At 36.4% G+C, this 23,545-nt stretch overlaps 1 long non-coding RNA gene and 1 pseudogene across 2 annotated transcripts in view; both read right to left on the bottom strand.

Moving 5' to 3' along the window:
- The window catches only part of Gm15155, a 437,537-nt gene that overhangs the window by 123,445 nt on the left and 290,547 nt on the right, over positions 1–23,545 (bottom strand). For both annotated transcript variants that reach the window (XR_387096.4, XR_878287.1), the window contains one exon: positions 10,952–11,021. This is a non-coding gene — a long non-coding RNA (predicted gene 15155). The remainder of the gene's footprint in view (positions 1–10,951; positions 11,022–23,545) is intronic.
- On the bottom strand, positions 15,200–15,773 carry Gm15160 (predicted gene 15160; annotated as a pseudogene).

The following is a 23,545-nucleotide window of genomic DNA, read 5'->3' as shown; positions in this document are numbered from 1 at the left end:
GATTCGGTTGACAAGAATTTTATTGAGTATTTTTCCATGGATATTCATAAGGAAAATTGTTCTGAAGTTCTCTTTTTTTGTTGTGTCTTTATGTGGTTTAGGTATCAGAGTAATTGTGGTTATATAGAATGAATTGGGTAGAGTACCTTCTGTTTCTATTTTGTGGAATAGTTTGAGGAAAATTGGAATTAGTTCTTCTTTGAAGGTTTTATTGAACTCTCCACTAAACCCATCTGGTCCTGGGCTTTTTTTGGTTGGGAGACTGTCTTAGTCAGGGTTTCTATTCCTGCACAAACATCATGACCAAGAAGCAATTTGGGAAGGAAAAGGTTTATTCGGCTTACACTTCCATACTGCTGTTCATCACCAAGGAAGTCAGGACTGGAACTCAAGCAGGTCAGGAAGCAGGAGCTGATGCAGAGGCTATGGAGGGATGTTACTTACTAGCTTGCTTCCCCTGCTTGCTCAGACTGCTCTTTTAAAGAACCAAGACTACAAGCCCAGAGATGGTCCCACTCACAAGGGGCCTTTTCCCCTTTATCACTAACTGAGAAAATGCCTTACAGTTGGATCTCTCATGGAGGCATTTCCTCAACTGAAGCTCCTTTCTCTGTGATAACTCCAGCTGTGTCAAGTTGACACAAAACTAGCCAGTACAGAGACTATTAATGACTGCTCATTTGTCCCTCAACAGAGGAATGGATACAGAAAATGTGGTACATTTACACAATGGAGTACTAGTCAGCTATTAAAAACAATGAATTCATGAAATTCTTAGGCAAATGGATGCATCTGGAAGATATCATTCTGAGTGAGGTAACCCAATCACAAAAGAAGACACATGATATGCACTCATTGATAAATAGATATTAGCCCAGAAATTTAGAATATCCAAGATACAATTTGCAAAACACATGAAACTCAAGAAGGATACTTCACTCCTTTTTAAAATGGGGAACAAAATACCCATGCAAGGAGTTACAGACAAAGTTCCATGCTGAGATGGAAGGAAAGACCATCCAGAGACTGCCCCACCTGGGGATCTGTCCCCTATACAACCACTAAACCCAGACACTATTGCATATGCCAGCAAGATTTTGCTGACAGGACCCTGACATAGTTCTCTCTTGTGAGGCAATGCCAATGCCTGGCAAATATAGAAGTGATGCTCACAGTCATCTATTGGATGGAACACAGGGTCCCAATGGAGGAGCTAGAGAAAGTACCCAAGGAGCTAAAGGGGTCTGCAACTGTATAGGAGGAACAACAATATGAACTAACCAGTACCCTCCAGAGCTATATCTCTAGTTGCATATGTAGCAGACGATGGCCTAGTCGGTCATCAATTGGAGGAGAGGCCCTTAGTATTGTGAAGATCATAAGCCCCAGTACAGGAAAATGGCACGGCCAGGACGCAGGAGTGGGTGGGTTGGGGAGGAGTGCGGGGGGTGGGGGGTAGAGGAGGCTTTGGGATGGCATTTGAAATATAAATGAAGAAAGTATCTAATAAAAATGCCTTAAAAAAGAAAATCACAATATATCATCTTTTGAGAATCTCTCATGAGCTTTGGTAGGCAGGGAGTTGAGGAGGATTTGGGAGAAGTTTGGAGAAAGAAAAAAGTATGGACAAAATATGTTGTATGAAAATATTTTAAGTCAAATATATATAAAGTCTCTTTTTCTTATAATTTCTATTGTTAAAATCTTTCTTTACATATACTACTATAATATGAGCAAGTGATTCATACTATTGTGAACTACCTGTAGATAATTGACTCCTTCAATAACAGTCTTTCAAAAAAATCATAATATCTTATTAATGTACATATTATTATTATCAGCATTTGTTAGAGTTACTTGAACCAAATTATCTTTGGCATATGATGTTTCACATACAGAAATCATCGCCACTGATGAATTTCATTAATACAGTAGACTGTATATTATTATATTAAAACAGTAAAATGGATATGAGTAAATTCTTTCATTGGCTTCAGATTCAAATATAAAATTTAAAGACATAGGTCTTTTAGTCTTAGTTTCACAGAGGAAAAAAAAGCACAATTTTATTTAATCAAAAGTATTTCAGATATCTCCTAAATCTGAAGTAAAAGAAAATATAGAATTTAATTTTATTAGGAGAATACAGTACTTTACAAAGTTTTGATATTTGCTTTTCTATTAGTTTCTAAATTGAATGGTTGTTCTCCAGAGAAACACATGGATGTTTAAGTACTATTTTTGATCAAAAAAAAAGAAGTATCTGTATGGATATATGAAATGAAATAGTCTTGCTTATCTGGAGCTATCTGGTAAAGTGCATATTTTATGAATACAAATTACCCAAGAGAAAATATCTTAAGGGCATTATATTTTATTTCTATAACTTAAAAAAATTCTCACCTTATATATAATCTATTTTCACTAATTTTAAAACTAAGGTTCATATGATTTGGGGTATTTTCACTTAGATGGCAAATATATTTTTATAGATCAATATTGTCTATAACTTTGCAATTTGAATATTTGTATATCATCTCTGAGTGGAAGTATAAATTCAAAGAATCTTAGAAATCTTTTTATATAATTTAGTTTTGAAGGTGATTTATAATGCACTGACAAGTGCTAAAAGTTAAAAAATAATGCCATCAATAGGTATTAATGTCCACCACACTTAGTCAACTCTAAGACTTTATCACTCATAAGACATACTTAAAAAGTAAAAACCTTGTCACTTCAATCATGAACCAATGTTAAGGTATCATTTATCCCTTCCCGTTGGCACAAGCATCAGGGCACCTTGGTCGCAGAATCTGCGGACACCCCCAAGGTCCTCACAGGACTATCCATGGGATGTTAGGAACTCTGGTGAATGGAAAACAACTTCTGTGAGGAGGCAGGTTCGAACACCAGATATCTGGGCACCTTGCCTGCAGTGAGAACTCTGACCACTGAAACTCAAGAGAGATCTAGTCTCCCAAGTCTGCTGAAAGAGGCTAACATAACCACCTAAGGAACAAGCTCTAACCAGAGACAACTATAACAACTAACTCCAGAGATTACCAGATGGTGAAAGGCTAACGTAAGAATCTTACTAACAGAAACCAAGACCACTCACCATCATCAGAACGCAGCACCCCCACCCCACCCAGTCCTGGGCACCCCAACACACCCGAAAAAATAGACCCGGATTTAAAAGCATATCTCATGATGATGGTAGAGGACATCAAGAAGGACTTTAATAACTCACTTAAAGAAATACAGGAGAACACTGCTAAAGAGGTAGAAGACTTTAAAGAGGAAGCACAAAAATCCCTTAAAGAATTGCAGGAAAACACTACCAAACAGGTGATAGAATTGAATAAAACCATCCAAGACCTAAAAAGGGAAGTAGACACAATAAAGAAAACCCAAAGTGAGGCAACACTGGAGATAGAAACTCTAGGAAAGAATTCTGGAACCATAGATGTGAGCATCAGCAACAGAATACAAGAGATGGAAGAGAGAATCTCAGGTGCAGAAGATTCCATAGAGAACATCAGCACAAAAATCAAAGAAAATACAAAATGCAAAAAGATCATAACTCAAAACATCCAGGAAATCCAGGACAAAATGAGAAGACCAAACCTACAGATAATAGGAGTAGATGAGAATAAAGATTATCAATTTAAAGGGGCAGCAAATATCTTCAACAAAATTATAGAAGAAAACTTCCCAAACCTAAAGAATGACATGCCCATGAACATACAAGAAGCCTACAGAACTCCAAATAGACTGGACCAGAAAAGAAATTCCTCCCGACACATAATAATCAGAACAACAAATGCACTAAATTAAGATAGAATATTAAAAGCAGTAAGGGAAAAGTGTAAAGTAACATATAAAGGCAGGCCTATCAGAATTACACCAAACTTTTCACTAGAGACTATGAAAGCCAGAAGATCCTGGACAGATGTTATACAGACACTAAGAGAACACAAATGCCAGCCCAGGCTACTATACCCAGCCAAACTCTCAATTACCATAGATGGAGAAACCAAAGTACTCCACGACAAAACAAAATTCATACATTATCATTCCACAAATTCATCCCTTCAAAGGATAATAAAAGAAAGAAAAAAAAACAATACAAAGAAGGAAACCACGCACGGAAAAAAAGCAAGAAAGTAGTCCTTCAACAAACCAAAAAGAAGACAGCCACAAGAACAGAATGCCAACTCTAACAACAAAAATAATAGGAAGCAACAATTACTTCTCTTTAATATCTCTTAATATCAATGGTCTCAATTCCCCAATAAAAAGACATAGACTAACAGACTGGCTACATAAACAGGACCCAACATTTTGCTGCTTACAGGAAGCCCATCTCAGGGAAAAAGACAGACACTACCTCAGAGTGAAAGGGTAGAAAACAATTTTCCAAGCAAATGGTCTGAAGAAACAAGCTGGAGTAGCCATTCTAATATCGAATAAAATCGACTTCCAACCCAAAGTTATCAAAAAAGGCAAGGAGGGACACTTTATATTCATCAAAGGTAAAATCCTCCAAGAGGAACTCTCAATTCTGAATATCTATGCTCCAAATACAAGGGCAGCCACATTCAATAAAGAAACTTTAGGAAAGTTCAAAGCACACATTGCACCTCACACAATAATAGTGGGAGACTTCAACATACCACTTTCATCAATGGACAGATCGTGGAAACAGAAACGAAACAGGGACACAGTGAAACTAACAGAAGTTATGAAACAAATGGACTTAACAGATATCTACAGAACATTTTATCCTAAAACAAAAGGATATACCTGCTTCTCAGAACCTCATGGTACCTTCTTCAAAATTGACCATATAATTTGTCACAAAACAGGCCTCAAAAGATACAAAAATATTGAAATTGTTCCATGCATCCTATCAGACCACCATGGACTAAGGCTGATCTTCAATAACAACATAAATAATGGAAAGCCAACATTCACGTGGAAACTGACCAACACGCTCATAAATGATACCTTGGTCAAGGAAGGAATAAAGAAAGAATATAAAGACTTTTTAGAGTTTAAAGAAAATGAAGCCACAACATACACAAAGTTATGGGACACAATGAAAGCATTTCTAAGAGGGAAACTCATAGCTCTGAGTGCCTTCAAAATGAAACTAGAGAGAGCACACACTAGCAACTTGACAACACTCCTAAAAGCTCTAGAAAAAAAGGAAGCAAATTCACTGAAGAAGAGTAAATGGCAGGAAATAATCAAACTCAGGGGCAAAATCAACCAAGTGGAAACAAGAAGAACTATTCAAAGAATCAACCAATCGAGGAGCTGGTTCTTTGAGAAAATCAACAAGATAGATAAACCCTTAGCCAGACTCACTAGAGGGCAGAGGGACAGCATCCTAATTAACAAAATCAGAAATGAAAAGGGAGACATAACAACAGATACTGAAGGAACCAAAACACCATCAGATCCTTCTACAAAAGGCTATACTCAACAAAACTGGAAAACCTGGTCGAAATGGACAAATTCCTATACATATACCAGGTACCAAAGTTAAATCAGGATCAAGTTAACAATCTAAACAGTACCATATCCCCTAAAGAAATAGAAGGGTCATTAATAGTCTCCCAACCAAAAAAAGCCCAGAACCGGATGGATTTAGTGAAGAGTTCAATCAGACCTTCAAAGAAGATCTAATTCCAGTTTTGCACAAACTATTCCAAAAAATACAAGTAGAAGGTACTCTACCCAACTCATCTATGAAGCCACAATTACTCTGATACCTAAACCACAGAAAGACCCAACAAAGATAGAGAACTTCAGACCACTTTCCCTTATGAATATCCATGCAAAAATAGTCAATAAAATTCTCACTAACCGAATCCAAGAACACATTAAAACAATCATCCATCCTGACCAAGTAGGTTTTATTCCAGGGATGCAGGGATGATTTATATACGGAAATATACGGAAATCCATCAACATAATCCATTATATAAACAAACTCAAATACAAAAACCACATGATCATCTCGTTAGATGCTGAGAAAGCATTTGACAAAATCCAACACCCATTCATGATAAAAGTCTTAGAAAGATCAGGAATTCAAGGCCCATACCTAAACATGATAAAAGCAATATGCAGCAAACCAGTAACCAACACTAAAGTAAATGGAGAGAAACTGGAAGCAATCCCACTAAAATCAGGGACTAGATAAGGCTGCCCACTGTCTCCCTACCTATTCAACATTGTACTTGAAGTCCTAGCCAGAGCAATTCGACAACAAAAGGAGATCAAGTAGATACAAATTGGAAAGGAAGAAGTCAAAATATCACTTTTTTCAGATGATATGATAGTATATATATATATATATATATATATATATATATATATATATATATATAAGTGACCCTAAAAATTCCACCAGAGAACTCCTAAACCTGATAAACAGCTTCAGTGAAGTAGCTGGATACAGAATTAACTCAAACAAGTCAAGGGCCTTTCTCTACACAAAGAATAAACACTCTGAGAAAGAAATTAGGGAAACAACACCCTTCTCAATAGTCACAAGTATTATAAAATACCTTGGCATGATTCTAACTAAGGAAGTGAAAGATCTGTATGATAAGAACTTCAAGTCACTGAAGAAAGAAATTAAAGAAGATCTCAGAAGATGGAAAGATCTCCCATGCTCATGAATTGGCAGGATCAATATTGTAAAAATGGCTATCTTGCCAAAAGCAATCTACAGATTCAATGCAATCCCCATCAAAATTCCAACTCAATTCTTCAATGAATTAGAAAGAGCAATCTGCAAATTCATCTGGAATAACAAAATACCTAGGATAGCAAAAACACTTCTCAAGGATAAAAGAACCTCTGGTGGAATCACCATGCCTGACCTAAAGCTGTACTACAGAGCAATTGTGATAAAAACTGTATGGTACTGGTATAGCAACAGACAAGTAGACCAATGGAATAGAATTGATGACCTAGAAATGAACCCACACACCTTAGGTCACTTGATCTTTGACAAGTGAGCTAAAGCCATCCAGTGGAAAAAAGACAGCATTTTCAACAAATGGTGCTGGCACAACTGGTGATTGTCATGTAGAAAAATGCAAATTGATCCATTCCTATCTCCTTGTACTAAGGTCAAAGCTAAGTGGATCATGGAACTCCACATAAAACCAGAGACACTGAAACTTATAGAGGAGAAAGTGGGGGAAAACCTCGAATATATGGGCACAGAGTAAAAATTCCTGAATTGAACAGCAATGGCTTGTGCTGTAAGATTGAGAATTGACAAATGGGACCTCATAAAACTGCAAAGCTTCTATAAGGCAAAAGACACTATCAATAAGACAAAAAGGCCACCGACAGATTGGGAAAGGGTCTTTACCTATCCTAAATCAGATAGGAGACTAATATCCAATACATATAAAGAACTCAAGAAGGTGGACTCCAGAAAATCAAATAACCCCACTAAAAAATGGGGCTCAGACTAAACAAAGAATTCTCGCCTGAGGAACACCAAATGGCTGAGAAACACCTGAAAAATGTTCAGCATCCTTAATCATCAGGGAAATGCAAATCAAAACAACCCTGAGATTCCACCTCACACCAGTCAGAATGGCTAAGATCAAAAATTCAGGTGACAGCAGATGCTGGCGAGGATGTGGAGAAAGAGGAACACTCCTCCATTGTTGGTGGTATTGCAAGCTGGTACAACCACTCTGGAAATCAGTCAGGCGGTTCCTCAGAACTATTGGACATAGTACTACCAGAGGATCCTCAGAACTATTGGACATAGTACTACCAGAGGATCCAGCAATACCTCTCCTGGGCATATATCCAGAAGATGTTCCAACTGGTAAGAAAGACACATGCTCCACTATGTTCATAGCAGCCTTATTTATAATAGCCAGAAGCTGGAAAGAACCCAGATGCCCCTCAACAGAGGAATGGATACAAAAAATGTGATATATTTACACAATGGATTACTACTCAGCTATTAAAAAGAATGAATTTATGAAATTCCTAGGCAAATGGTTGGACCTGGAGGGCATCATCATGAGTGAGGTAACCCAATCACAAAAGAACTCAAATGATATGTACTCACTGATAAGTGGATATTAGCCCAGAAACTTAGAATACCTAGGATATATGATACAATTTGTGAAACACATGAAACTCAAGAAAAACAAAGACCAAAGTGTGGACACTTTGCCCCTTTTAGAATTGGGAACAAAACACCCATGGAATGAGTTACAGAGACAAAGTTTGGAGCTGAGACAACAGGATGGACCATCTAGAGACTGCCATATCCAGGAATCCATCCCATAATCAGCCTCCAAACGCTGACACCATTGCATACACTAGCAAGATTTTGCTGAAAGGACCCTGATATAGCTGTGTCTTGTGAGACTATGCAGGGGCCTAGCAAACACATAAGTGGAAGCTCACAGTCAGCTATTGGATGGATCACAGGGCCCGCAATGGAGGAGCTAGAGAAAGTACTCAAGGAGCTAAAGGGATCTACAACCCTATAGGTGGAACAACAATATGAACTAACCAGTACTCTGGAGCTCTTGTCTCTAGCTGCATATGTATCAAAAATGGCCTAGTCGGTCATCACTGGAAAGAGAGGCCCATTGGTCATGCAAACTTTATATGCCCTAGTACAGGGGAACACTAGGGCCAAAAAGTTGGATTGGGTGGGTAGGGGAGTTGGGGAGAGGGTATGGGGGACTTTTGAGATAGCATTGGAAATGTAAATGAGGAAAATACCTAATAAAAATATTAAAAATGAAAAAAGTTATCATTTATCATAAAAGATTTCCTTATTACCCCAGCTAACTATTTTGTGAAGAACAAACATCACTACCATTTAAAACCAGGATATTTCCCAATCTTTTACTAATATTGAGTTTATCAGCAATTTTATTTTTCTACTGTCTTTTAATTGGATATTTTCTTTATTTATATTTCAAATGTTACTTATCCCTTTCCTGGTTTCCCCTCCAGGAACACCCTATCCCATCCTCTCACTGCCTGCTTCTATGAGGGTGCTCCCACACCCAGCCCCCCACTCCTGGCTCTTTCCTAGCATTACCCTACACTGGGGCATCAAGCTTTCACAGGACCACAGGCCCTCTCCTTCCATTGATGACCGACCAGGACATCCTCTGCTACATATGCAGCTGGAGCCATGAGTCCCACCAGGTGTATTCTTTGGTTGGTGGTTTAGTCTGTGGGAGCTATGGGGGTACTCTTTAATTCATATTGTTGTTCTATCTATGGGTTGCAAACCCTTTCAGCGCCTTCAGTCCTTTCTCTAACTCCTCCATTGGGGACCCAGTGCTCAGTCCAATGGTTGGCAGCAAGCATCTGCCCCTGTATTTGTCAGGCTCTGGCAGAGTCTCTCAGGAGACCTCAGGCTCCTGTCAGCAAGTACTTCCTGGCATCCATAATAGTGTCTGGGTTTGGTGTCTTTATATGGGATGGATTCCCAGTGTATGTATTTTATGACTATAAGTAACAGTCCCAAATTATATCGATATGTATTGCAAAAGGAATAAAGGTCACCTGGGCATTCATATCAATTTATTAACATATTAATAGATAATTTAATGAAATATTAAGTATTAGCTATATTAAATTGAATGGCAAAGGGTACATTCACATATTTCAATTGATTTATAACTAAAATCTAAATTTAGTCAATAATAAATAATACATTTTGTCCTAGAATACCATGAATATACAATATATCATTGCCTCATATTTTGCCTCCTTTCATATTAATTCCTTATTCCCACTGAAATTTATTTTAGCATATGTTGCATTTATTACAATGTATGGTTTGAAGCTTCTGTTGAGGTTATATTAATGAATGTTCACATTGACTTTCAGCATTGATGGTTAGGTAGTTTAAATTTTGCATCATTTCTCCTGATATTCAGTTACTTTCAGCTTTTCACATGTATAAATTATATAAGCTGTAGATATGTATGACAAGTTATACATATGGTGCTAGTATATTATATTATCTCCTATGTCAATGCCTCATTATGGCAGATATAGCAGAAAATGATAAAAGCTTAAATGACTCATAAAATAAAATAAAATAAAATAAAATAAAATAAAATAACAAAACTTACATCAGTGCATGTCACCCATGAGAAGAACCACATAGTAAGGTGGGTATATTCAGAGCAGTATATATCAGAACTCTGCCATTCACCATTAAAACTATCTATTTTAGAATGTATCTGAAACTTTAATATTTGTTAAATACACTGAGACCATCTGTTAACATTCTGTTTTTACTTTTTAAATATATAGTAATACTATTAGTTATATTAGTAGTATACTAGCCACTAGAAATGAAAAAAAATATTTCTGATTTTAAAATTTTTCTGTGATATGCTATCCATAAAATAGCTTATAAAATTGCCACTTACCCTACAGCATATGTATATGTTTTATTGTATTCTATAACTTGAATCTTATAGTTTTATTATCTCATATAACTAATTGCATATATACTGAATAACATATACCAAAATAATTTTAAAGTTATCATGAATAGAGTCAGTAGTCAGTGCATGTTTAGAAATTCTTTCTTATGTCAGTGTTAAATATCCAAGTTTGTATTTATAAATTCAGCTTATAGCCTGGCATTATCCCATACCACGTAACTGCTTCCATGTAATTTGCTTATGGTTAGTAAAGAATACAAAAAGATGTCTCAAAAACATCGTATTTATATCTACAATGCCTGTAATCCCTTAAGCAGCAGCTTCCCAATTATCTTTCAATTGGTTAACACCTTTGAAGTAGAAAGATTGAGCACTGGAAGTGATAAAAGCTAGCCCAAGAAATCCACCAGTTCAAAATCTCCCATTTTCACAACTCATTAGTTAGGTCACCAAAAAGCTCATGTAGTTACCTTCCATTTTCCACTTAGTTCATCAATTCATATACCAGAGTATTCCTTATAATGTACAACACAAGTAGATCTAAAGAAAACAAAAAAGAGGGAAATTTTTCTTAGGCAAACTTACATCCAGAGAATAAATTTTATCTTGACATAGATATCTGGTAAAAATCAAAACCAATTCATTATATTATATTTCCCATAAAGTAACTGATGAGCACCCAGAGAGGATACCCCCTTTTTCTGTAGTATATATTCAAATTATTACATATATTTTAGCATTAGGAGCATGTTATGGATTAATGTTATTTTTCATTTTGTCCATTATCTCAGTAAAAATTATGCTTGATGAGAATAAGGAGTCTGCTTGTTTTGTTCACTGCTATATTTCCTTGAAAGTTGCCAAATGTCACCAAACATTTGACTGAATAAAAACATCAATTAACCCAGTCATTTATTGTTTTGTCTTCATAGTTTATTACACATTCAAATGTAAAGAATCCTATAATTTTTCTCAACAGATGCCAAAAATTCTATTAATTTGAGTTGAAATTCAAATATGCAGAGATTACATCTAGAATTAGTTCTTGCTTTTGAAAAGACAGAGTTTCAGGAACTGCCATTTGAAACAACCCACATTAACTATGACCGAAATACTGGCAAAAGTCAATGCAAAAAGAAAAAAATACAATCTAAAGGTATATCTATAAAAGAAATAAAGGTTTCTTTAAAAAAAAACAGTCAATCCTCTTCTTGTACTACCCTATCATATTAACCAAAGCAACTACTAGGTAATTCATGACAAAAATACACAAAGCTTATACTTTATTAACACATTTGACTAAAGTATAAATAAAATTTCAAATCAAAGATGTATGTAAATAATACAGTCAAACTCATTACAGCCAAATCCATTGAAAACAATTAAAGAGAGAATGAAAGATCTATCCATAGTCATCAGATCCAGATTATATGAAGATAAATTCTACCAAATCATTATAGGATACATAATTTTCATGTTATAGACATTACCTTTCAAGTAAACTTTATCTATCTATCTATCTATCTATCTATCTATCTATCTATCTATCTATCTATGCCTCCTTTCCAGAGTATAAAATTTGAAGATTCCAAATTTAGTAATTTGAAATTATTAATTTTTTTAGCAGTGACAGTCATCTCTGCTCTGTGTTATATCACATCCCAGTGACTGGAGATCTGATAATATTGAGAGAAACAGATCAATTGTAAAAACTCCTCTTGTTCTCAGCAGATTGTCTAATTTGGGTGTTTCAAATAGATTCCTTTGCTAATGCTTCTGCAGCCACTACACATTAGACTAATGATTAACAGATGTCAAGGCCATTCCTAAAGCCAGATAAATTTCCATTGTCACCCCCACATCATTCTGCAAGATGCTCTCACAAGCTGGAGACCTGTATAACAGTGGCATTTTCAGCATAGCATTGTTTATGCTTGTCCATTGTTTCCTTCCCACATTACATAATAATATTTTTGAAGATAAAGGCAATTTTGTATTCAATGTCTGACACAAAATGGCTTTCAAAAAATAGCTGGTGTATAAATGAGTGAATTAATTTCCTCACTAGACATCTGCAAAATGGATATTCAACTGGCTCATAGAGCTCAGTATGTTAAAAACTTAATTCACCTTTTCCTTCTCTACAAAAATTTCCCTTTGTTTTAGTTATTTGTTTTTATTTCACTGGCAAAGGCTGAAATGGTTGCTTTATAATATTTCTTATTTTATATTGCTCAGCATATTAAGAAAGAAAGAAATTTTATTTTGGTTGACACTTTAATTTGGAATTTGTATTTTCATTTTTTATTGCTGCTAACATCATAGCTAGGGTATTCATTGTTTTAAAGAGACTCTATGACATGGAGCTTGGAGTTTGTTCAGATGATTTTCTGTCTTTCTTTAATCCAGTATTTCTTCACCATGATGTTTGGGAATGATAATGTATATCCTGCATGATATTAGGGATATGTGACCTGTTTTATGATTTTGATTTCTTTTTTTGTTATTAGGTATTTTTCTCATTTACTTTTCCAATGCTATCCCAAAAGTCCCCCATACCCTCCCCCCCACTCCCCTACCCACCCACTCCCACTTTTTGGCCCTGGCGTTCCCCTGTACTGGGGCATATAAAGTTTGCAAGTCCAGTGGGCCTCTCTTTTGATTTCTTAAGAGATTATAGTTTATAGATTGTATAAATCTCAGAAGAGACTTTGTCTTATAAAGGACAGCATATAATTGGGTCTGACTTACAGGTTCAGAGGTTCTGTTCATTATCATGATGATATGAACATGGCAGCTTCTAGGAAGGCATGATATTGGAGGAGCTGAGAGTTCTATTGCCTGTTCTGAAGGCAAATAGTAGAAGACTGTCTCTTTGAGGCAGCTACAAGAAGGGTCTCAAAGTCTACCCCCACAGTTACACACTTCCTCCAACCATGCCACACATCCTAACAATACCACTCCTTATGTGGCAAGTATATTCAAACCACCACATTCCACTTCCTGTCCCCTAGACTTGTTCAAACACATGAGTCTATGGGAGTCATATGTAGGCATAGCATAATGCAAAATACATTTAGTCTAACTTTAAAAGTCTCATAGTCTACAGCAGTCTCCTGTTAAAAGTCTTAAGTTCAAAGTCTCTTCTGAGATTCATTCAATCTCTAAACTGTAATCCTTTAAGAAATCAAAATCCAGATCACATAACCTCAACAGCATGAGGGATATACATTACCATTTCAAAATGTCATGGTGAAAAAAATACACGACCAAAGCAAGTCAGAAGACCAGTTAGACAAACTCCAAATTCCATGTCTCCATGTTTGATGCCAAAGCACTCTTCAGATCTTCAATTCCTTTCAACCAAGTTGACTGTTATTGTCAGATCTGGCATTCAGCAGCAACAAACTTTATTCTCATGGGCTGGATCCACTCCACGTTATCAGCTTTCTTTGGCAGGTATCCCACAGCTCTGATATCTCTAACATATTGGGATATCCAAAGGAACTTAAACTTTATAGCTTCTGGTTCCAGTGTCTGGGATCCACACATGATCTTCTGGGCTCCTCCAAAGGGCTTGTGTCACATCTCCAACTCTGCCCGATGTAGCACTCTAGGCTTTTGCGGACTCCACTCCACAGCTGCTGCTGTTCTTGATGGTCAGCTCGTGGTACTGGCATCTCTAATTTGCTGGAGTCTTGCACTGCACCTAGGCTTTACCAAAAGTCTCTCATTAGTTCTCTCCATGGTGGCAAGCTTCAACTTCTTTGCATGAACCCTTCAAGCCTGGACAACCAATTGCAACTGAGGCTGCATCTTCACCAGTGGCTCTTCCTGCATCTCACAGTTCTAAGCTTCTCAGCTTCTTTCCATGACCCCTTCATGCCTTCAAATCCAGTACCTCTTGGGTTTTTCCTATATGTTACCAAGTCCAGCTGCAGTATGAGGTATAACTTTGGTCACCTCTGCAAAACAGGTTCTATGGTGCTCTCAAGAAACACTTCCCCAATTTCACCCCAGTGATGGTTGTCTCTTAATCTTAATCACCACTAATTTTTTTTAGCTCCAGCTAAGCAGCATTAAGTGATGTCTTAAACAGTTTTCATTGCTCTGAAGTAACACCATGACCAAGGCAACTCTTATAAAGGATAACATTTAATTGGGGATACCTTACAGGTTCAGGAGTTTAGTCCATTATCATCAAGGCAGGATGCATATCAACATCCAGGGCAGGCATGGCACTGGAGGTGCTGAGAGTTCTATATCTTGATCCGAAGCCAAAGAGGAGAAGGCTGTCTTCCAGGCAGGTAGAAGGAAGGTGTTTTTCCAGGGTATTTCCTGCACTTTTCCATAAAATATACTTGTTGAGGCCTAGTAGAACTTCACAGAATTCATAAGGTCACAAGTTTTAATTGTATCCAGAAGCTTCAAGATAACAACTCCATCAACATCTGGATTGCTCTCATCTAGTCAGAGGAGAGCTTTACATGGCTCTGAGTGCCAAGATTATATATCTCTGTAGGCTTGACTTCATCAATGATTTTCAGCAAGCAGGTGCTGTGAGGTAACCATAGTACAACTTCATGTTTCCTTCAATATGACCCTGAGGATTTTTATATAAATATTCAATTTGACCTATATTAATGGAACTGGATCACTGTACAATTCCATAGACCTTGTATCCTTTCTCTAGCAGAAATTCTGCCAAGTATGAGCCATCTGCTGAGCCTTGGAGCAGTTTCCCCGCAGAAAGTCTACTTCAGTTGTTTAGTAGTATTTCAGATTTACAATCACATGAACTTTACTGATCTCTTTACATCTGCCACTTTATTTTTAATTTTTCCTTCCCACACAATTGTTTTTCCAATATGTGCGAATGATTTTTCAACAAATTCACTGACGCTATGAACTTCCCCAGTAACTATGACAAAGTCCTCTGGCTCATCATTCTGTAATATCAGCCACATAGCCTCTACATAGCCCTTGGCATGGCCCTGGACTGATTTGGCATCCAGACTTCCCAAACTGAAACATTTCAGTTATTCAAGGTAAATTATAGCTACTGACCAGATAATTCACGTAACAAAATTGGCTCTTCTTTTGGGACTCTCATGATTGAAGAGAATGCAAAGAGATTATAAGCTTCACTAAAGTTCACCACAATCCAATAGGCATAGAGTTTGGCTGTCCCATTGGGAGACCTCAGATAGAAAGGTGTGGCCTCTTTCTGGGATTTAAACATACATACCACCATGTTTGGGCCTAAGCTTTTCATAGCCATAATTCCTCAAGATCCAGATCAAAAGCCTGTGTCATCCATTTCTGGGTTATAGTTCATTCCAGATTGAAAGTCCAAATGAAAACAATAACCAAATAAACAATAAGTTTAGCTTGGGTGGGATCTTGCCCCAAAGTCACCACTTCCTTCATCTATCTCTTTGAACATAGGATTTATCTCCATTGTACTTTCTGGTGCCTTTTTATTACTTGAAATATACATTTTGTACTTTTCCTTTCTAAGCTTTCTACTCTTGATCAAAACACTCATAAGACTGAACCACAGGACAAAGTCTAAACTAGGCTTTTAAAAGACTTCCTTTGTCAATGCAATTAACTTAAATCTGTTCACCTCAGGCAGACTCTCAAACAAGGGTAAAAAGCAACCACATTCTTCACCAAAATACCACAAAACAGGTTCTAGGCCACAGAGTAACATTCTTCTTTGAGCCTGACAAATGCAGGGGCAGATACTCGAAGCCCACCATTGGACTGAGCTCAGGGTCCTCAATGGAGAAGTTAGAGAAAGGACTGAAGGGGCTGAAGAGGTTTGCAACCTGTATGAAAAACAACAATATCAACCAACCAGACTCCCCAGAGCTCCCAGGGACTAAACCACCAGCCAACAAGTACACATGGAGGGACTCATGGCTCCAGCCACATATGTAGCAGAGGATAGCCTTGTGGGACATTAATGGGAGGAGAGACCCTTGGCTCTTGGAAGGCTAGATGCCCCAGTGCAGGGGAATGCCAAGGTGGAGAGGCAGGAGTGGATGAGTGTGTGGCTGGGAGGGCACCCTCAAAGAAGCAGGGAGAGGGAAGATGGGATAGGGAATTTCCTGGAGGGGAAACCTGGAAAGAAGATAACATTTGAAATTAAGTAAATAAATTATCTAATAAAAAAATACCAAAATTCAAAAAAAAAAAAAAAAGAAAAAAGAAAACCCTTGAATCAAGTCCCCACAGTTCAAATAACCCTTAGCATAAATGTCTTCCATATTCATATGAGGATAGCCCATCAAGCCCCACTTAAAGCATTCTACTGCTTTCCAAAGTCCCAAAATCCACATTCCACCAATCAAAAGCATGGTCAGGCCTATCATAGGAATACCTAGTCCTTGTACTAACGTCTATCTTAGTTAGGGTATCTATTGCTGTGAAGAGACACTATGATAAAGAAAACTATTATGAAGGATAGTTAATTGGGGCTGACTTATAGGTTCAGAGGTTCAGTCCATTATCATAAAGGCAGGAACATGGAAGGCTTCCAGGCAGGCATGGCAAACATGGCAAACATAGAGCTGAGAGTTCTATATCTTGTTCTAAAGGCAAATAAAAGACTTTCTCTTCAAGGCAGCTAAGAGAATGTTCTGAAATCCTGCCCCTATGGTGACAATTCTTCGAACAAGGCCATACCTCCTAACAGCACCACTCCCTTACGAGCCAAGCATATTCAAACCACCAAAGCTACCATTACTAAACTTTCTCTCTGATCTTGAAATTATTGGAGAGTATAATTTTTTCCACAAGTTACTCTATTCTACAACTTTTAATATATTTACAAATCTTAAAATGCTAACTTAATACCTACATATCTGAATAGTTGCTATATAGCATTTTTTTTTCATGTAGACTTAAGAAAATATATCATTCTCCCAAAGATAAAGTTTGTTTCTCTTTCCTTTGTACATTATTGAATCACACAATTCTAGTACATCATCTTATTTTCATAGTTTGGGTTTCTCTGGAAGTATAAAGACCAAACTTCCTAGGATAAGACAAAGGGATAAGGCTAAAAGAAAAATCCATTCTCAGGCAGATTTGTGGGTATGGTGTCACCTATCAGGAAGGCAGCTAAAATATATATGACAGTACAAAGTTAAATGTGAGTAGACACTCTCTACTCTATGGTGAAAAACATTTGTTCATGTATCAGTTGAATGCTTTTGTGTAGATGTTTGTGAATTGATTTGGAATGACTAAATTTATCTCTGACACTAATAGTCGATTTGCTTTTAAGTTTTATTCTCCCTCATACCAAAATATAACCTGTGATTCTCATTCTGTATTGTTAGACATTAGCTGACCCAAGTACTCTTTTTATAAACTCAAGTTAATATTTTATACCTCATTTTGATTTTGTATTTCATATAGCTTTGGACTTTTCTTAGTCACATTTAATGTCATGATTGATTTTTATATCATTGTTATTCTGGGATCATTTTTGAGGTTACTGACTTGCTCTTTGTGTTAGTAGATAACTTCAAAATTCTTATGCAGATCCAGAAAATAATTTGACATATTTTTTGTATTATCATTATATGCATTCATCGTTAACTTTATGTTTCAAAGGTATTTCATGAAGGATTATGATGTAGATTTTAATTCAATTATTTCCAATATTTCCTAGTAGAAATATCAAGAGCTATTTTCAGTACCCTAACTTGCCTTATTATGACATCCAAATAACTAGAGAACACTAGTAATCTGATTAGTCCTCATACAAACAATTAAAGACTTGAATAGAACAAAATATGCAAGAAGAAACTTTGGATATTCAATTGCTTTTAGTTGGAATGTAAGTTCTCACATGCTTTCACAGTTAACCTGAAGCAGTTATTCCTTTATTATTCTTATTACTTTTATTTTTTTATTCTTGTGTATGTGTTCTTGTCATAGTATGGGAGCATGTGTGCCACAGTGCACATATGGAAGTCAAAGGACAACTATTCAGGAGGGGCTTTCTCTCCTTCTACCTTATTTTTTTAAGATTGATTTTTTTAAAGGATATGTAAGGATGTTTTTCTTCAGGATATGTGCACATGAAATGTAGTGGCCAGAAGAGGTGAGAAAAGGAATGTTGGATAATATTCTATATCATTTAGTCAAATTCAGTAATAATGACCTGTCATTTACCAAATCTGCTTCTGAAACAGAATGAAATATCTGATAGTGGTTGTTCATTATAATGCCATCCTAACTCCTGAGTAATATGTTCCATCTATCAGAATATACACAATTCATCTTAAGGTTATGAATCCCCTTATCTACCATATTTTTTAAACAAATTAATTGACTTATGACTTCCTTTTATGTGCTCACACTCAAATGTTGGAATGTTTTACATTTGTGTTTCTATTTTTGAGTTCTTAAAATTATACTAAAACTCAAGCCCACTTTGTATGGCATGAAAAGAAAGTTCCTTTCTTTGACTCATGATTTCCTAGACTGCTGAGCAGCTGGGGTTAATTTAGCTGGGAAAAAGACTGTTGATGCTGGTTTGAACAGCTAGTTCTGCACCATAAATCTTAAGATATTTTTCTAGAACAGGCAGCTATTTAAGCTAAAGATTCTTTAATGGAAACATTTATAATAAAAAATATGTTCACTGTGCATGTTGTTTTAAAGCTACAACACCTTTCAGTGGTCAAAGAGTGGGGCTTTATTTTTTTATTTTTAAAAAGTAATGCATGCACTTATTAAAACACTAATATGTTGGATTTGTAATGAAAATAAAAATTCCTTCTACCTTCAACTCCTCTCCTGAAACATATTTTATAATGGATTTAGCTCTTTTATTTTTCTTAAGTTGTCTTTGCGACTCTATGTAACACTTATCACATATAGTCTGCCTTCCAATTTATGGTAATATTCAGTTTAGTCTTCCTGATAAGGCATAACATTCCACATTACATATTTCCACTGTCTTGAAAATGTTGAGAGAGAAATTAGATTCCATGTTTCTGCTGCTATTGTTGCAGACAAACTTCTCTTCCTGCTGTATCTGTTGTGTCTTGAAATTTATTTAACAAATTTTATCTTGATCTGTCCATTTACTTCATATTATTAGATCCTGTCAGTGTTTGTCTTAGTGTTCTATTGCTCTGAAGAGTCACCATGACTACAGCAACTTTAATTAACAACAACAACAACAGCAATAATAAACATCTAATTGAGAGTTTTCTTATGATTTCAGGGGCTTCGTCCATGATCATCATAGTGGGATACAAGTAGGAATGGCACTGAACCAGTAGCTGAGGGCTTTCCATTCTGATCTACAAGCAGCAGGCAGGTAGAGAAAGAGAGAGTCTGATTGACATGGTCTGACATAGTCTTGGAAACCTCAAAGCCCATCCCAAGTGACACACCTCCTCAAAGAAGGGCACACTTCTGAATCCTTCACAAACACTTCCGTGAACTGAGAATCAAACATTCAAATAAGTAAGCCAATAGAGGCCGTTCTCATTCAAAAATACTTCAGAAATGTCTTTTTTTCACTCTGACTTTATAAAATGTATTTCTGATACACCTTTGATTATTTCTCTTTATTTTCTATTCTATTTCTATAGTTCCTGTGATCCATATTAGTCATTTGTATTACTTAGCTTTTCTTTAATTTGTACACATTTTCTGAGAGTTCTCTTTGGCGTTATAATATAAAACTACTATTCTCAAGAGCTCCTTCTTATTCTCTACTTTCATTTACCATATTTTTTGTCTGCTTCTGTTACATCCTCTTCTGCGTCTAAGTACATCAACTACAGCTTTATGTTCTTTTTCTTTGTTTTATTTATGCCATTCCTACTTGTATCCCACTATGATGATCATGGACGAAGCTCCTAAAATCATAAGAAAATTTCCAATTAGATGTTTATTATTATTATTATTATTATTGCTGTTGTTGTTGTTAATTAGAGTTGCTGTATAACTAATGCCTAGTCTAAGGTCAACTCTCCTATCTCCATCAACTGTTCCTGTTTCAGTCACATTTCAGTGTTCCTGTTTCATTCAAATACCGGGTCATCTTTAGTTATGATTTTATAGTTAGAATTAATTGACAACCTATCCTGACTAAAGGAACATGTTGTGGGCTATATAGTAGATTATAGAAAGTCAATTGGTACAGTCTGTCAGTAGTATTTTATGTAGTAACTTCCTGTATAATCACATTAAATATGCAAAATTTTTAATCCTTCTAACTCTGGTCATGGAATTCTCAAGTATCATATGGGAAAAGGCTGCAGATATTTTATTGTATTTTATGGCTTACTATTTCCTATTTTTTGTATGCCAACAAATATATGTTCTCTTTTATAAATGACACACACATCTTCCTTCTAGAAATTTAAGAACGTCTTCTATATTTGAGATTTATTATTGTTTTATAATTCTATGGGTCTCTTAGTCAAGAAGAGATAAAAATATGAGTGGGTCTGCCTTTTTAGCAGAATCTAGGAGCGACTCTTATCTTGTTCCAACAATGAGGAAATGATATCAATCTAGTACAGCAATTAACAACATGTGGGTAATGGGACATGGACATCAACATCATTGGGAATTTATTAAAAGTACAAGCTGTCCAGTGTCAGACAACTGAATCAGGGTGAGGCCCTGAAATTCTGGGGTGAGGTCTAGCATTCTGGGTTTTATCAAGACCTTCTAACTTCACATTCGTAAATCCAGGAGTTTGAAGAAGGTTACATGTGTATCCACCTTGCATTTCTCTATGCCTTAAGAACACCTATTTGCAGATCAGTTGGTCCAGGTCTGTAGAATATATCTTAGTTCCCCAACAGTACCACCACTTCTTTTATTTATTTATTTATTTATTTATTTATTTATTTATTTATTTATTTACTATTAGATATTTTCTTTATATACATTTCAATGTTATCCCAAAAGTTCCTTATACCCTCCCTCTGCCCTGCCCACTTTATTTATTTATTTATTTATTTACTATTAGATATTTTCTTTATATACATTTCAATGTTATCCCAAAAGTTCCTTATACCCTCCCTCTGCCCTGCCCACCTACCCATCCACTCCTGCTTCATGGCCCTGGCATTCCCCTGTACTGGGGCATATAAATAAAGTTTGCAATAGCAAGGAGCCTCCCTTCCAAGTGATGGCTGACTAGGCCATCTTCTGCTACATATGCAGCTAACAGGGCCCCTTCCGCAAAATCTTTCTGGCATATGCAGTAGTGTCTAGGTTTGGTGGCTGATTATGGGATGGATCCCCAGGTGGGGTATTCTCTGGATAGTCCATCCTTTCATCTTAGCTCCAAACTTTGTCTCTGTAACTCCTTTCAATAGAATTTTTTCCCTATTCTAAGGAGGAATGAAGTATCCACCCATTGGTCTTCACTCTTCTCAATTTCCTTGTGTTTTACAAATTGTATCTTGGGTGTTCTATGTTTCTGGGCTCATATCCACTTGTCAGTGTGCATAGCTAATGATTTCTTTTGTGATTGGGTTACCTCACTAAGGATAATATCCTCCAGATACATCCATTTGTCCAAGAATTTCATAAATCCATTGTTTTTAATAGCTGAGTAGTAATCCATTGTGTAAATGTACCACATTTTCTGTATCCATTCTTCTTTTGAGGGACATCTGGGTTCTTTCCAGCTTCTGGCTATTATAAATAAGGCTGCTATGAACATAGTAGAACATGTGTTCTTATTACCAGTTGGAACTTCTTCTCGGTATATGTCCATGAGAGGTATTGCTGGACGTTCCAGTAGTATTATGTCCAATTTTCTGAGGAACCTCCAGACTGACTTCCAAGGTGGTTGTACAAGCTTGCAATCCCACCAGCAGTGGAGGAGTGTTCCTCTTTCTCCACATCCTTGCCAGCATCTGCTGTTACCTGAATTTTTGATCTTAGCCATTCTGACTGGTGTGAGGTAGAATCTCAAGGTTGTTTTGATTTGCATTTCCCTGATGATTAAGGATGTTGAACATTTTTTCAGGTGCTTCTCAGCCATTCGGTATTCCTCAGGTGAGAATTCTTTGTTTAGCTCTGAGCCCCATTTTTAATGGGATTATTTGAATATCTGGAGTCCAGCTTCTTGAGCTCTTTGTATATATTGGATATTAGTCCCCTATCAGATTTAGGATTGTTAAAAATCCTTTCCCAATCAGTTGGTGGCCTTTTTGTCTTATTGACAGTGTCTTTTGCCTTACAGAAGCTTTGCAATTTTAAGAGGTACCATGTGTCAATTCTTGATCTTACAGCACAAGCCATTGCTGTTCTGTTTAGGAATTTTCCCCTGTGCCCATATCGTAGAGGCTTTTCCCTACTTTCTCCTCTATTAATTTCAGTGTCTCTGGTCTTATGTGGTGGTCTTTGTTCCACTTAAACTTAAGCTTTGTGAAAGGAGAAAAAAATGGATCGATTCGCATTCTTCTACATGATAACCACCAGTTGTGGCAGCATCATTTGTTGAAAATGCTGTCTTTTTTCCACTGGATGGTTTTAGGTCCCTTGTCAAAGATCAAGTGGCTATAGGTGTGTGAATTCATTTCTGGGTCTTCAATTCTATTTCATTGATCTACCTGTCTGTCACCGTACCAGTACCATACAGTTTTATCACAATTGTTCTGTAGTATGGCTTAATGTTAGGCATGGTGATTCCACCAGAGGTTTTTTTATTGTTGAGAATAATTTTTCTATCCTAGGTTTTTTATTTTTTTCAGATGAATTTTCAAATTGCCCTTTCTATCTCAGTGAAGAATTGAGTTGGAATTTTGATGGGAACTGCATTGCATCTGTAGAATGCTTTCAGCAGGATAGCCATTTTTACTATATTAATCCTGCCAATCCATGAGCATGGGAGATCTTTCCATCTTCTGAGATCTTCTTCAATTTCTTTCTTCAGATACTTGAATTTCTTATCATACAGATCTTTCACTTCCTTAGTTAGAGTCACACCAAGGTATTTTATACTACTTGTGACTATTGTGAAGGGTGTTGTTTCCCTAATTTCTTTCTCAGGCCATTTA

The sequence above is a fragment of the Mus musculus genome, chromosome X (assembly GCF_000001635.26).
Source record: "Mus musculus strain C57BL/6J chromosome X, GRCm38.p6 C57BL/6J".
Lineage (NCBI taxonomy): Eukaryota > Metazoa > Chordata > Mammalia > Rodentia > Muridae > Mus > Mus musculus.
Note: the sequence above shows the minus strand (reverse complement) of the source record. Positions and strands in the feature narration are given on the sequence as shown.